The sequence below is a fragment of the Dendropsophus ebraccatus genome, chromosome 3, assembly GCF_027789765.1.
Source record: "Dendropsophus ebraccatus isolate aDenEbr1 chromosome 3, aDenEbr1.pat, whole genome shotgun sequence".
Classification (NCBI taxonomy): Eukaryota; Metazoa; Chordata; class Amphibia; order Anura; family Hylidae; genus Dendropsophus; species Dendropsophus ebraccatus.
In genome coordinates, this window is record NC_091456.1 from 34,911,928 (window position 1) to 34,927,043 (window position 15,116).

A 15,116-nucleotide genomic window follows, 5' to 3' on the forward strand; every position below is an offset into this window, starting at 1 on the left:
CGGCTAGCCCCAGACACCCCACAGAACCTTTTGGATCGGCAAATCAAAGTGTAAAAATGAAGAAATCACCACTACGTACGGGACCGCATGTTACGCTACGGACGTAAGTTACAGCATTTCCATCCCGAAACAATGGTCTGGTTCATTTTTTACGGCGCCGCATACGATCCGGGCGTAAGTTCGTACGTAGTGTGAACTGTGCAGCCGTAGATCGTATACTTTCCATTGTACGCAAATTACGTAAATCTCCGGCCGCTTATTCACAGAGCGCGCTACGGCCGGAAACTTACGTAGTGTGAACATAGCCATAGGGTACGTTCACACTTACCGGATCCGCAGCAGATTTCATTTAATTAACTGAACACAGCTTCAAATCTGCACCATCAAATCTGCTGCAGATCTGCTGCGGATCCTGTAGGTGTGAACACACCCTTAACCATACCAGTGGTTTTGCTGATAACTCAGTTTTTTAGTAGCTGTGGCACTGAGCTGCTGCAGCACCCCTCCAGCCTCCTCCTCTGCCCTGCATGATTGATGTACAGGTACTCAGCTTCCAGGCCTGTATGTCAGTCAGTAAAAGTAAGTCAGGAGATGCTGCTGCTGCTCAGCATATACATTTTGACTTTTCAGCTGCTAACAAAAAAGGCGCTGATATAACTTTAAAGGGGTAGTGCGGTGGTAAACAATTATTCACAGAATAACACACATTACAAAGTTATACAACTTTGTAATGGATGTTATGTCTGTGAATGGCCCCCTTCCCCGTGTCCCACCACCCCCACCCGTGTACCCGGAAGTGTGGTGCGCTATACATACCTGATCTGTGTCGCGCCTGTCCGCCATCTTGTGCCAAGACGTCATCTTCGGGAGCCCGGCCGAATCGCTGCCGCCATCCCTGATGCCGGCCCCCCTTTGCCGCATCATAACTGTGCTCAGCCGCGATTGGCTGAGCACAGTTATGCTCAGCCAATCGCGGCTGAGCATCTGATGATGCTGCAGAGGGCGGCCGGCACTCAGGACGGTCGGAGCGGTCGAAGATGACGTCTTGGCACAAAATGGCGGACGGGCACGACACGGATCAGGTATGTATAATGCACCACACTTCCGGGTACACTGGGGGGGGGGGACACGGGAAGGGGGCGATTCACAGACATAACATACATTACAAAGTTGTATAACTTTGTAATGTGTGTTATTCTGTGAATAATTTCTTAGCGCCGCACTACCCCTTTAAAACCATCGATCAGCAAATCTAAAGGTATGGTTACATGCCCCTCTTCCTGCAGCACATACAGAAGCTGATAAGTACTGGAAGATGTGAGATTTGTAAATAGAAGTAGTTTTACAAATCCGTATAACTTTTTGGCACCAGTTGATTTGAAAACAATTTTTTTTCTCCGGAATACCCCTTTAAAAAAATGTGCCTAAAAGGAAATGTAAAAGCGCACATTTTACGAGTTCAAGGTACAAACGCTTTTTGAGGGCTACATTGTGTTCTCCGCTGTTCAGAAACATGTCTGAAGGTTATGATACAGCGGATACTTTGCAGAGAAAAGGTTGTGCAGTCCTGTTGTACTTGTCACATCCTCCTGTTTACTTCTGGAAAGTCTTCAGGGCTCATAATTCAAAGCCCAGAGAATATTTTCATCTCTCTGCGGAGGGTGCGACCGCTGAAATCCCAGCATAGAACATCCAACATCTGCAGTCACCTTATTGCATGCCATATTATCAACCCCATCATCCTCTTAAAGGGACTTTGTCAATGTCACGCAGGAACCTTGAAGGAAGCAATTTTAATATCCAAGAGTCCTTCTACTTTTACAGTCCTACTTGTCTTCCTTGGCTCCTCTGTACAGGCATGAATAAGTAACAAGAAGCACAGTGTAACGTCTTCATGGAAAAGAACAGATAGGAGCTCTTTGTAATAAGAGAAGTCTCCAGTCTCCAGCATGGATCCGATTCATCCACAATCAGCTGATAACTGCTTGAGGAGCTGTATGCAGATGCAGGAGGTGGATTACACAGGAGGACACCCTTACAGAGACACCATCACAGAGCTGGGGGATCATACTCCTGGCACTGCTCAGCTACACCTTGGGCATAACCTGGATGAAGGGCAAGAAGATCATCAGCCTATAACTTCAGAAAAGTCTCAGCACCTTGCACAGGGTCTAGCTGAGGATCACAGCTTTGGAGGTGGAGTAAAGGTGCAAGGTGAGTCTGACACAAGGGAGAATTCCTTGAAGATGTCAAGCAGAGAGTGTATCCAAAGAAGAAAATGGAGGCTAGGAGAAAGGAGTGTCAGCTGGGATACCATAGACACTGGTGAGTTACACCAAGACAATGGAGATGGCATGGTGGAAGTGAAGCTGGAGAAGACAGAGAGCAGTCAGAACAAACACATGAACCTTATTCTGTATAAGATGGAAGAAGATGAGTCCAAAGTATGGAGTGAAGGGCACAACCTCTCCAGGGAAGGTACTGGGCATCCCACCACTAAATGTATAGAAGCAGATGAGAGGATGAGGAAGGTGAAGCTGTACAGGAGGGCACAGAGTGAGAACCTGGTCTCCTACCTGCAGGGCAGTATCAGGGCACTGACTCGTTCTGCCTCAGAGAGCAGTGATGGGCACAGCAGACAGATCACCAGGCTGTCCCTGCAAGGGATGGCAAGGTCCCACAGCACTGACCACCTACTGGAAGGTGTGGGGCAGATGGTAAGTAGTGTCCATGCCCTAATGTGCACCAGCATTCAGCTCCAAGCTCAGGAGATCACCAAAAATAGCAATGAGAAGGAGAATGAGCCCCTGGTGAGGAGCAGGGGGCCTCCCAAGCGCATATACCAGCTGGGTGCCTCCTGTAAGGAGAACCTGAGTGACACAGAGGATGGCACCCTGGATATACAGGAGGATAATGGACTCCATGCAGCTGTGGAGGAGGTGACTTTATGGAACATAGGAGCTGCTGCTCACAATGCAAAGCCCCCACAAGACACTCCTCCCAGTCCCTGTACTGAGGGGGCTAAGGGGGTCTTCTCAGAGGAAACCTACTCCCAGCAAAGCAACTCTTCAGAGGAGAGCAAGTCCAAGCAGAGTGGTGGAGAAGAAGACAAGGTCCTCTCTGTAGCAGATGCCAGGAGAGCCTTTGAGGCTTCAAGTTCTTCCAAACGCAGAACAGTAGCTTGTCACTCCAAAAGGGGTAAGTGCCTAATGTCTTATAGGGGGAGATGATGTGCTGGGGGTCAGACCCATACATGACACTGGGGTATACTGTCAGGGCTGTATTAACAGCTGCTGCTGCCCTAGGCACTAAACTTAAAGGCGCCCCATCTTGGGGAGCGTGGGGGACAGTGGTTTTGCCACATGCATTTCTCTACATGTAGGACCATTGTCTGAATTGTGTTTTTCATGGTTTTTAACTGCTTAAAACAAACAAATTTCCACATTGAATCAATGATTAGAGCAGTCTGCATACTGTCTGAAGGAATTCTCACCACAGTATTGGTAGCTCCAGCTCCAGACCTGACCAATGCCACCATACCCCCCCCCCCCCCCCCCCCCCTTAAAAAAACACCAGATTTACTGACAAGTATGAACGGGAGGTGGGAAACTAAAAAGATAAAAACAAAAAATAAGTTGTTACCTTCACCCTGCTCCCTGGTGCTGCCCCCCTGCAAGGTGCTGCCCTAGGCACCGGACCACGGGTGCCTAGTGGTAAATACGGCCCTGTATACTGTACTTTTGTTGCATGCAGGTTGTCTTATTGATGACTGAGGGCAAGTCCAGAAGAAAATCTCACCTATCTCCAGACATACAGGCAGGCAGGCATGTATACACAAGAACTTTATAATGCACCTCTTCAATATCATATTGAAGGAGAAACTTGCCATTTGTGGTAATGGATGTCTGTGCCAGATACACACATAAAAGGATGCAAGAGACAATGCTGCAATTGTAAAGAAATCTCAGGAAGAGACTTTGTAGTTTTACTCAACTAGTACTGAAGTTTGAAATCCATACAAATTTTTTTTACTTTTTATGAAACTTATAGTCATTGCCTCTGGTGGAGATCTATAATGAGAAAAGGCAACTCCTTTAAGTGAGGGTTCTAAAATCACTTATATTAGCTTATAAAGTGCGTAGCTGTAAGATGCCTTTAAAGGGTTAATGTGGTGTTAAGTCAAAGAAAGCTTGGGATAGTCGTTTGGACAGCTCCATCCATATTGAGGAGGTTACCCTCCTGATAAATATATAGGCTTCTAAAATGGCCACGTCAATATGGTTGTCAAATAGATGGCCACTCTATATACAGTGGTACCTCGGTTCTCAAACTTAATTGGTTCTGGAAGGCAGTCCGACAACCGAGCAGTCTGACAACCGAGCAGTGTTTTCATATAGGAAATAATGTAAATGTGTTAAATTGGTTCCAGCACCCACCAATAATTACCTACAGTACACATATATTACATTAATAAGTGCCCAGAGTAATCACAACTGTACACTACAGAGCAGCACTATATACTGTACAGTACATTACAGAGCAGCACTATATACTGTACAGGACATTACAGAGCAGCATATATACTGTACAGGACATTGCAGAGCAGCACTATATACTGTACATTACAGAGCAGCACTATATACTGTACAGGACATTGCAGAGTAGCATATTTACTGTACAGGACATTATACACAAGAAACCAACAAGAACAAAACCAACAATTACAGTACAGTAGTCACTAACTCCTCACTCATCCTTTACTGTATAGATGGTGGTGCACTGACTGTACTACTACTGTACTGTATATGCACTCCTGCAATCTTACACAGTACAGTACAGGATGAGAGATGGTGGTGCACTGACTGTACTACTACTACTACTGTACTGTATATGCACTACAGCAGTCTTATACAGTACAGGATGGGAGATGGCGGTGCACTGACTATACTACTGTACTGTATATGCACTCCAGCAGTCTTATACAGTACAGGATGGGAGATGGTGGTGCACTGCCTGTACTACTACTGTACTGTATATGCACTCCAGCAGTCTTATACAGTACAGAATGGGAGATTGTGGTGCACTGACTGTACTACTACTGTACTGTATATGCACTCCAGCAGTCTTCTACAGTACTGTACAGGATGGGAGATGGTGGTGCACTGACTGTACTACTACTGTACTGTATATGCTCTCCAGCAGTCTTATACAGTACAGGATGGGAGATGGTGGTGCACTGCCTGTACTACTACTGTACTGTATATGCTGTCCAGCAGCCTTATACAGTACAGGATGGGAGATGGTGGGGCACTGACTGTACTACTACTGTACTGTATATGCTCTCCACCAGTCTTATACAGTACAGGATGGGAGATGGTGGTGCACTGCCTGTACTACTACTGTACTGTATATGCACTCCAGCAGTCTTATACAGTACAGGATGGGAGATGGTGGTGCACTGACTGTGCTACTACTGTACTGTATATGCACTCCAGCAGTCTTATACAGTACAGGATGGGAGATGGTGGTGCACTGACTGTAGTACTACTGTACTGTATATACACTCCAGCAATCTTATACAGTGCTATACAGGATGGGAGATGGTGGTGCACTGACTGTGCTACTACTCTACTGTATATGTACTCTAGCAGTCTTATACAGTACAGGATGGGAGATGGCGGTGCACTAACTGTACTACTACTGTACTGTATATGCACTCCAGCAGTCTTATACAGTACAGAATGGGAGATTGTGGTGCACTGACTGTACTACTACTGTACTGTATATGCGCTCCAGCAGTCTTCTACAGTACTATACAGGATGGGAGATGGTGGTGTACTGACTGTACTACTACTTACTGTATATGCACTCCAGCAGTCTTATACAGTACAGGATGGAAGATAGTGGTATACTGACTGTAGTACTACTGTACTGTATATACACTCCAGCAATCTTATACAGTGCTATACAGGATGGGAAATGGTGGTGCACTGACTGTACTACTACTGTACTATATATACACTCCAGCAGTCTTATACAGCACTGTACAGGATGGGAGATGGTGGTGCACTGACTGTACTACTACTGTACTGTATATGCACTCCAGCAGTCTTATACAGCACTGTACAGGATGGGAGATGGTGCACTGACTGTATTACTACTGTACTGTATATGCACTCCAGCAGTCTTATACAGTACAGGATGAGAGATGGTGCACTGACTGTACTACTACTGTACTGTATATGCACTCCAGCAGTCTTATACAGTACAGGATGGGAGATGGTGGTTCACTGACTATACTACTACTGTACTGTATATGCACTCCAGCAGTCTTATACAGTACTGTACAGGATGGGAGATGGTGGGGCACTGACTGTACTACTACTGTGCTGTATATGCGCTCCAGCAGTCTTATACAGTACAGCATGGGAGATGGTGGTGCACTGCCTGTACTACCACTGTACTGTATATGCACTCCAGCAATCTTATACAGTGCTGTACAATATGTGAATCCTCACCAGTGCTAAACTCACCAGGAACAACCCACCATCCACACTTGCAAAAACGTTCAGATACCGAGAAAAGTTTGAATTCTGAATGTTACTTCCAGGTAAATTTTCATTTGAATACCGCGGTATTACTGTACATCAAGACTGGGGGCCAGAAAAGTGTTTGAAAACTGAGCAAGAGTTTGAGAACCGAAGCAAACTTTAAAGGGGTTGTCCGGCGAAAAAAAATTATTCACAGAATAACACACATTACAAAGTTATACAACTTTGTAATGTATGTTATGTCTGTGAATGGCCCCCTTCCCCGTGTTTCCCCCCACCCACGCTAGACCCGGAAGTGTGGTGCATTATACTCACCGCATGTCGTGTCGTCCACGGTCTCCGATCCTCAGCAGTGACGTCTTCTTCGGGAGCTTGGCGGATCTTCCCGAGTGCCGGCCACCCTCTGCAGCGTCATCCGAAGCTCAGCCGCGATTGGCTGAGCATAACTGTGCTCAGCCAATCAAGGCTGAGCGGCTGATGACGCGGCCACGTCATCAGCTGCTCAGCCGCGATTGGCTGAGCACAGTTATGCTCAGCCAATCGCGGCTGAGCTTCGGATGACGCTGCAGAGGGCGGCCGGCACTCGGGAAGATCCGCCAAGCTCCCGAAGAAGACGTCACTGCTGACGATCGGAGACCGTGGTCGGCACGCGACAGGTAATGTATAGCGCACCACACTTCCGGGTACACGGGTGGGGGTGGTGGGACACGGGGAAGGGGGCCATTCACAGACATAACATACATTACAAAGTTGTATAACTTTGTAATGTGTGTTATTCTGTGAATAATTTTTTTTCGCCGGACAACCCCTTTAAATGAAAATACTGTTTGAGTTCCGAGCAGTTTGAGAACCGAGGGACCACTGTACATGATTTTGGGTAATGCTGAAACCGTGAGAGCATACTGTATGTGGTTCATTGCTTTTTTCTTTATTGTTTATAGCATAAGAAATCCTACATGCGTTGTACATTCTGCTCATATGCCTTCTTGTATATGGGTACAGCTTACTATTATATGAATGCATTAGAGTTTTCCTTAGGAGGCTCCTGTGTAGGTTCTGCCTAAAATATCAGACATAATAAGGTAGCAATACTATCCTAACAATCCTGTCCAGTAATATAGAGTGCAGCAGATCCAGCACCACCATTTTATTTGTCGTTCTGCTCCTCTGGTGATGTAAATGGAGTCTGACCCGTCTCCACAGTACAGTGGCGTTACCCATAGGGCAGGCCTGTGTAATGTATCCATGGGCTGTGTAATGCATCCATGGGCTTAAGGTATAGGAATACAAAGGCGTTATATGACTGATGTCCCAGATCAACACACACAGACAGTGATAGAAAAACTTACTGGTGCATTATGATTATTAATAACAATAATAATAATAAGTATCATGATTTTGGTAATTGCAACAACTACTTCATGTGCATGTTACCTGCTTATTTCTAAGTGATGTTGTTGTCTTCATGTTATTATTAAAGTTAACCCCTTAAGGTCAAAGCCAATTTTCGTTATTGCGCTTTTGCTTTTTCCACTTTATGTTTAAAAGTCCATAGCGCTTGCATTTTTTCACCTAGAGACATATATGAGCGTTTACTTTTTGCGGAACCAATTGTCAGGCATTATTTTTCCATAACATATGCTGCGAAACCGGAAAAAAATCATTTGTGCTGTCAAATTGAAAAAAAAAAGGAATTTGTTTTGATTTCGGTGAGTTTTGTATTTTTGCCGTTCGCCCTATGGTAAAACTGACTTGTTATGCACGTTCCTCAAGTCGTTACGATTACAACTATATGTAACATGTATAACTTTTATATTATCTGATGGCCTGTAAAAAATTCAAACCATTGTTATCAAATATATGTTCCTTAAAATCGCTCTATTCCCAGGCTTATAGCGCTTTTATCCTTTGGTCTATGGTGCGTCATTTTTTGCACCATGATGTGTTCTTTCTATCGGTACCTTGATTGCTCATATATAAATTTTCTGGATTTGATGCGTCCAAAAATGTGCAATTTTGCACTTTGGCATTTTTTTGCGCTGACGCCGTTTACCGTGCGAGATGAAATTTATATTTATGAAATGGGAAAAGGGGGGTGATTTGGACTTTTATTAGGGGAGAGGATTTTTTATTAATAAAAACACTTTTTTACTTTTTTTTTATATGAACTAGAAGTCCCCCGGGGGTGTATATACACAGCAAAGATCCATTTGATCGGTGATAGATTGCTTTGGCCTGCTGCAGGCCACAGCAATATATTGCCGAGCCGGGATCAGCGTCATTGCAATGCTAAGGCCCGGCACGGGCAGAAGAACGGATCTCCCCCCCCGATCGCATCGCGGGGGGGAGATCTGTCCCACTAGACACCAGGGATATGAAGTGTAAAGCACTTCAGTGCAGCTGTCAGATTTGCTGATAGAGGCGCTCCCTGGCTTCAGATCACAGCCAGGAGCTGCGCCGTTCAGAGCGGCGTCCCGGCGGGGCCCCTCTCTGAACTCCCCCCGCGGCACCATGACGTCCAAATACGTCGTTGGTCGCTAAGGGGTTAAAGGTAACCAATCACTACAAAATTGCCCCCCGCAGATATAAATGCATGATTTTACAGCCCCTAGGACTGTTTTGAACCATGTAATGTAAGTATTTGTTGTGGGCGTAACTTATATGGCCCATAGGTAAATTTTACCTATGTAGTCCTGGGGGTGGTCCTATGTAGACCTATGTAGTCATGGGGGCGGTCCTATGTAGACCTATGTAGTCTTGGGGTGGTCCTATGTAGACCTATGTAATCATGGAGCGGTCCTCAGCTGCTGATTATTGACTACTGGCAGGAAAACGCTCAGGTAATCATGCGTCGGCACTCAGGGACAACTTCTCTGTGATGCTGCAGGCTTCTATACTCCAACGCTCCCATGTGTTACTGTAGTTACAAAAAACTTTTGACAAGTCATAGAGACATAAAAATAAAGGAATCCTACAGCATCCAGGAGTAGGAGTTAGGTGTGTTTATTCACACATCAGGATACAAATACAGCAGCGACGTTTCGACCTAATAGTCTTTATCAAGAATGCTTGATAAAGACTATTAGATCGAAAAGTCGCTGCTCTATTTGTATCCTGATGTGTGAACAAAAACACACATGAATAAACCTCTGTTCTCAAACCTAATTGGTTCTGGAAAGCAGTTTGAGAACCAAGCAGTCTAAGGGGCCTATTCCACGGAGCGATAATCGGCTTGAATCGGCCAGATTCGGACGATTATAGCTCTGTGGAATAGAGACAACGATCAGCCGATGATCGTGTCATCGGCTGATCGTTTATTTAGGTTCAAACCTAAAATCATCGGGCACCGTCCACGCATCGCTGCATGGAATAGGGATGCGCGGCGGGTGACTGACATATTTCAAAAGAACCATACTTTACCTAAACATGTTGCAGGGCTTCTCCTGCGCTCCTTCTTCCTCCCCGTCCCACGCGCAGCAGCAGCTCTGGTGCGGCCTGTCTGAGCTGACAGACCGCTCAGCCAATCACTGGCTGCGGCAGTCCTGGCCAGTGATTGGCTGAGTGGTCTGTTAGCTCAGATAGGCTGCACCGAAGCTGCTGCTGCATGCTGGACGGGGAGGAAGAAGGAGCGCAGGAGAAGCCCTGCAACATGTTTAGGTAAAGTATGGTGTTTAAACAAGGGCTGCAAGGACATCGGTAACGATGTCCCTGCAGCCCTTGATAAACGATTATCGGGCCGTGGAATAGGTTGATCTGCTAGATCGGCGCTCATTTACATTATTGATCGGGCCCCTATCGGCCCATGGAATAGGACCCTAAGAGCCGAGCAGTGTTTTCCCATAGAAAATAATATAAATGTGTTTAATTGGTTCCAGTACCAACCAATAATTAGCAATAATACTACAGCACTCATTTATACCATTAAAACGCGCTCCAGAAATCTTATACAGTCTTGCACTGTACTGCATGTTATGGCTCACCAGTGCTAAACTCACCCACGTCCATGTCTGGAAAAACGACACTTCAGCCACACTTCAGGGGGGTGGGGAGACACTAGAGGAGGACAGGAGGAGTCAGGATAACAGAAGGAGGAAGGGAAAGACAAGTGCATGTAAAGGGCCTATTACACGGGCCGTCTAGAGGAGCAAACAAGCACTCTCAGCGCTCGTTTGCTCCTCGTTCCCCGCTCGCTGCCGCCGCTATTCAAAGCTGCTGCTGCGAGCGGGTGAGTGCGGGAGGGGCGGCGGGGAGCTGCGGGGGGGCTGCCCGGGTGATCGCTAGATCGTCCGGGCAGCCCATAGGATATAGCAGCGTCTGCTGCCGACGCTCCTATTCAACGGAGCGACGGCAGCAGATCGCTGCTATATCAGTCGCTTGTTTTTCAACATGTTGAAAAACAAGCGACTGCAACGATCAGCCAACATGAACGATGTCGGCTGATCGTTGCACTCTACTCCATAGGACGATTATCGTCCGTAGCGGCCAATATCGGCTGAATACGGACGATAATCGTTCCATGGAATAGGGCCTTAAAATTGTGCAATGCTGCAAATGCATGGGTTGAAACTAATGATGAGCAAACTTGCCAAACGTTCGGGTTCAGCAACGTTCTTCCGGGCCCAAATGTTCGACACGTTCGCTCCTCAATAGCATGAGACACCAGCACCTACACTTGGATACCGAGCAAAGTTCAAGTTCGGAACATAACTTAAATTTTTGTTCGAATATCGAACCATTAGAACTTGGAAGCTTTTGAAAACTGAGGTACCACTGTACATATAAAATAATATTTAAGAATAAGAATTTATGCTTAGCTCTCCGCACACCAGCGTCCTCCTACAACTCATCTCGGGGGGATTGCCCACTCAGCTGCGCTGAGCTGATAACTCCATTAAAGGGGTATTCCCCTGCAAATTATTTTTGCATTAATACGTTGCCCACCCATAGCTTTCCATCTTTCCAATATCAATTTATTATGGATTCTGCACAGTTTTGCTGTTATATAGGTGCATTCACCCCCACCAAACACCCCTGACACCACTCCCTGCTCCTGGTCCCCGCCCTCCGTGTCAGGATCATGTCTCCTCCGTCTCTTCAATGGGCTGGGTAATCGATTCTAAAGGCCCTATTACACGGGTCGTCTAGGCTATTCAATGCGGCTGCAGCGAGCGGGTGAGTGCTGGAGGGGCGGCGGGGAGCTGCAGAGGGGGGGGGGCTGCCCGAGTGATCGCTGATCATCCGGGCAGCCCATAGGATACAGCAGCGTCTGCTGCCGATGCTCCTATTCAACGGAGCGGCAGCAGCAGATCGCTGCTATATCAGTCGCTTGTTTTTCAACATGTTGAAAAACAAGCAACTGCAACGATCAGCCGACATAAACTATGTCGGCTGATCGTTGCACTCTATTCCACGGGACAATTACCGTTCGTAGCGTCTGATATTGGCCGAATACGAACAATATTCGTTCTGTGGAATAGGGCCTTAACCCAGCCCATTGAAGTGAGGGAGGACACTGACAGCTGCTGCTGATCAGTATCTCCCTCTCCCTAGGTCACCTGCGTGCCCCCCTGCCCCTGAGCTCACCTGCGGCCCCCCACACTGTGCCCCAGCCCCCCACACCCGTGGCCCCCCACACTGTGCCCCAGCTCACCCGCGGCCTCTTCCCCCCGCCCGTGCAGCTCACCCGCGGCCTAGCCCCCCTCCCCCCAGAACTCACCCGGAACTCACCCCCCAAATTCCGCTATGTCGCTGCCTCAACTCTACCCCAACACTACCCCAACTCAACTCTGCTATGTCAGTACCTCAACCTCGCTATATCACTACCTCACCTCAACTCTGCTATATCTTGTGGCTATAAGCTCTGCTACATCATGAACCAATCAGGCATAAGCATTGCATGATGGGAGATGTAGTTTTCTGGCCGGCGCCATGTTGGATATAGATCGGCTTTAAAAAAAAAACAAAAACTTGTAACTATGAAACGGAAGCAGCTAGAAAGTTATGTTACAGTGGAATACCCCTTTAGATGTGTAGGGTAGGGTACCTAACTGTGTCCCCTTCTCTCCCAGCATACTGTATATAAGTGTTTCATGTCATATAGAATTAGAAACCTGGTGTAATTTATATTTTACATCCAAAATTCATCTCTTGGCCACAGCAGCTCTGCCTCTGTATGTGAAGGGCCCCTCAGGCAGTCATTATTGGATTAAAGGCGTCCATATGAGCTGCTGTCTCAAGAGGCCACAAGACCAAACTGCTGGCTAACTGTAATATCCGAAACACAGTACAGATCATCTGTGTATGGATTTACCTCCACGTTAGTGGCAGAAATACCTTTAAAGGGGTAGTGCGGCGCTAAACATTTATTCACTAAATAACACACATTACAAAGTTATACAACTTTATAATGTGTGTTATGTAAGTGAATGTCCCCCTTCCCCTTGTTCCCCCCCACCCCTGAAGTGTGGTGCATTATACTCACCGCATTACTGTCGACCCCCGGCCGCCATCTTGGGACAATGACGATTGGCTGAGCACAGTTATGCTAAGCCAATCGCAGCTGAGCAGCTGATGACGCGGCAGAGGGGGGCCAGCATGAGGGATGGCTGGAGCGGTTTGGCCGGCCTCCCGAAGATGTCGTCATTGTCTTAAGATGGCGGCCAGGGGTCGACAGTAATGCAGTGTGTATAATGCACCACACTTCCGGGGGTGGGGGGGAACACGGGAAAGGGGGCCATTCACTTACATAACACACATTACAAAGTTGTATAACTTTGTAATGTGTGTTATTTTTTGAATAAATGTTTAGCGCCGCACTACCCCTTTAAGGGTTAAAAAAGAAGTAATCATTATAATACAGTTTTATTTGCAATATTCTAGAAGACATTGGATAATATGTTGTTAAAGAGGGCCTGTCACCCCCCTGTGCCGGGGTGACAGGCTCCCGACCCCCCGTTAGAGCCTCTATACTTACCTCATTGCGCTGTGTCCCCCTTTCTGAGCCGGTCGGGTGACTGAAATTTCAGCGCCCGAAGAGTCCGATGCCCATAGAGAATGACGGAGCATAGGACTCACCATTCATTCTCTTTGAGCATTGGACTCTCCTGTGAGCGCGCCGCCGGGCTTCGGGCGCTGAAATCTCAGTCACCCGACCGGCTCAGGAAGCGGGACCCGGCACAATGAGGTAAGTATAGGGGGCTCTAACGGGGGTCGGGAGCCGGTCACCCCGGCACGGGGGGTGACAGGTTTCCTTTAATCCTAATAACCTGTACAATCTATGTATAATATTATTCGTGATGAGGGGGAATTGTGGGATAAAATGGACTATGGCAGGTATTTATTTTCTGCATTTCCCATAGTATAAATTAAGGGCGCCCTCACACATTTTTTTTGTGTGGCATTTTTCAGGGCTTCATGCATTTGTGTTTTTTTCTGACATTTTTTCTAGTGTTTTTTGGCTTTATGTGTGAATGATCTTTTTTGTGGTTTCTGCATTTTTTGTGTGCTGAACTTTTTTTTATCCTCTCCCATTACATGACCTGCATGCTGGACCACAAAATGTGACAAAAACGCCATAAAAAAAACGCACAGCAATGGCGTTTTTTACACAATCAGAACAATCCCATTGAAATCTATGGTAGAATTTTTTCCCCCCAAAAAACGCAAGACAGAAGAGAAAAACTCCCCCTCCCCCTAAAAAAAAACAAAAAAACGCCATGGGGGAGATTTATCAAATATGGTGAAAAGTGAAACTGGCTCAGTTGCCCCTAGCAACCAATCAGATTCCACCTTTCATTTTCCAAAGAGCCTGTGAGGGAATTAGAGCTGGAATCTGAATGGTTGCTAGGGGCAACTGAGCCAGTTTCACCTTACACCATGTTTGATAAATCTCCCCCCATGTGTGTAAGTAATATCATAAACTTCCATTAACTTCCAGCTAACATCTGGCCATGGTGTTTTTGCAAAAAAAGAAAGAAAAAAAAACAACGCGATGTGCAAATAACGGCCGTTGTTATGAAATACGGCCATTGTTTTAGTGTGAACCTAGCCTAAAGGTTAATGCAAGTTATTGCCCAAAGAAAATAATAAGGGTATGTTCACACTGAGTAAATCAGGCGGAATCCCACCTGCCTCAGTGTGACACTGCTTCTCTATGGCAAAGCACGCGCTCCTCTGCTGCTGCCGCCCTTCGCTCAAAGCGGGGAGCGGCGGCAGAGGAGGAACGCGCGCTCTACCATAGACACTGAGACAGGCGGGATTCCTCCTGATTTACTCAGTGTGAACATACCCTAAGTGTGGGTTGCTGTTGCGCTTTCTGTTTTTCCCCCCAAAGAAAGTAAGTAAAATTCTAATTTCCTGGGTTCTTAAAGGCCTTTTACACTGGGCGATTATCGTGCAAAAAATCGTTAAATCTTTCGAATTTAAGTAATACTCTTCTAGTGTAAATGGGTCAACAATCAAACTACTAATGAAAATTTGTAATATGTGGTTGTTCGGATCTTTTCAACTGACCTCAAAATCTTTGTTAATCATTCTCCTCTTTCATAGTTCACAATGTATAGATGC

The 15,116-nt window shown here is 46.4% G+C and overlaps 1 protein-coding gene across 1 annotated transcript in view; it reads left to right on the forward strand.

Moving 5' to 3' along the window:
- The first annotated feature begins 3,011 nt into the window (after positions 1-3,011).
- Positions 3,012-15,116, forward strand: part of CORO1C (coronin 1C) — a 58,093-nt gene continuing 45,988 nt past the window's right edge. The window contains exon 1 of the mRNA XM_069961401.1: positions 3,012-3,198. The gene's annotated coding sequence lies outside the window, so the exon portion shown is untranslated. The remainder of the gene's footprint in view (positions 3,199-15,116) is intronic.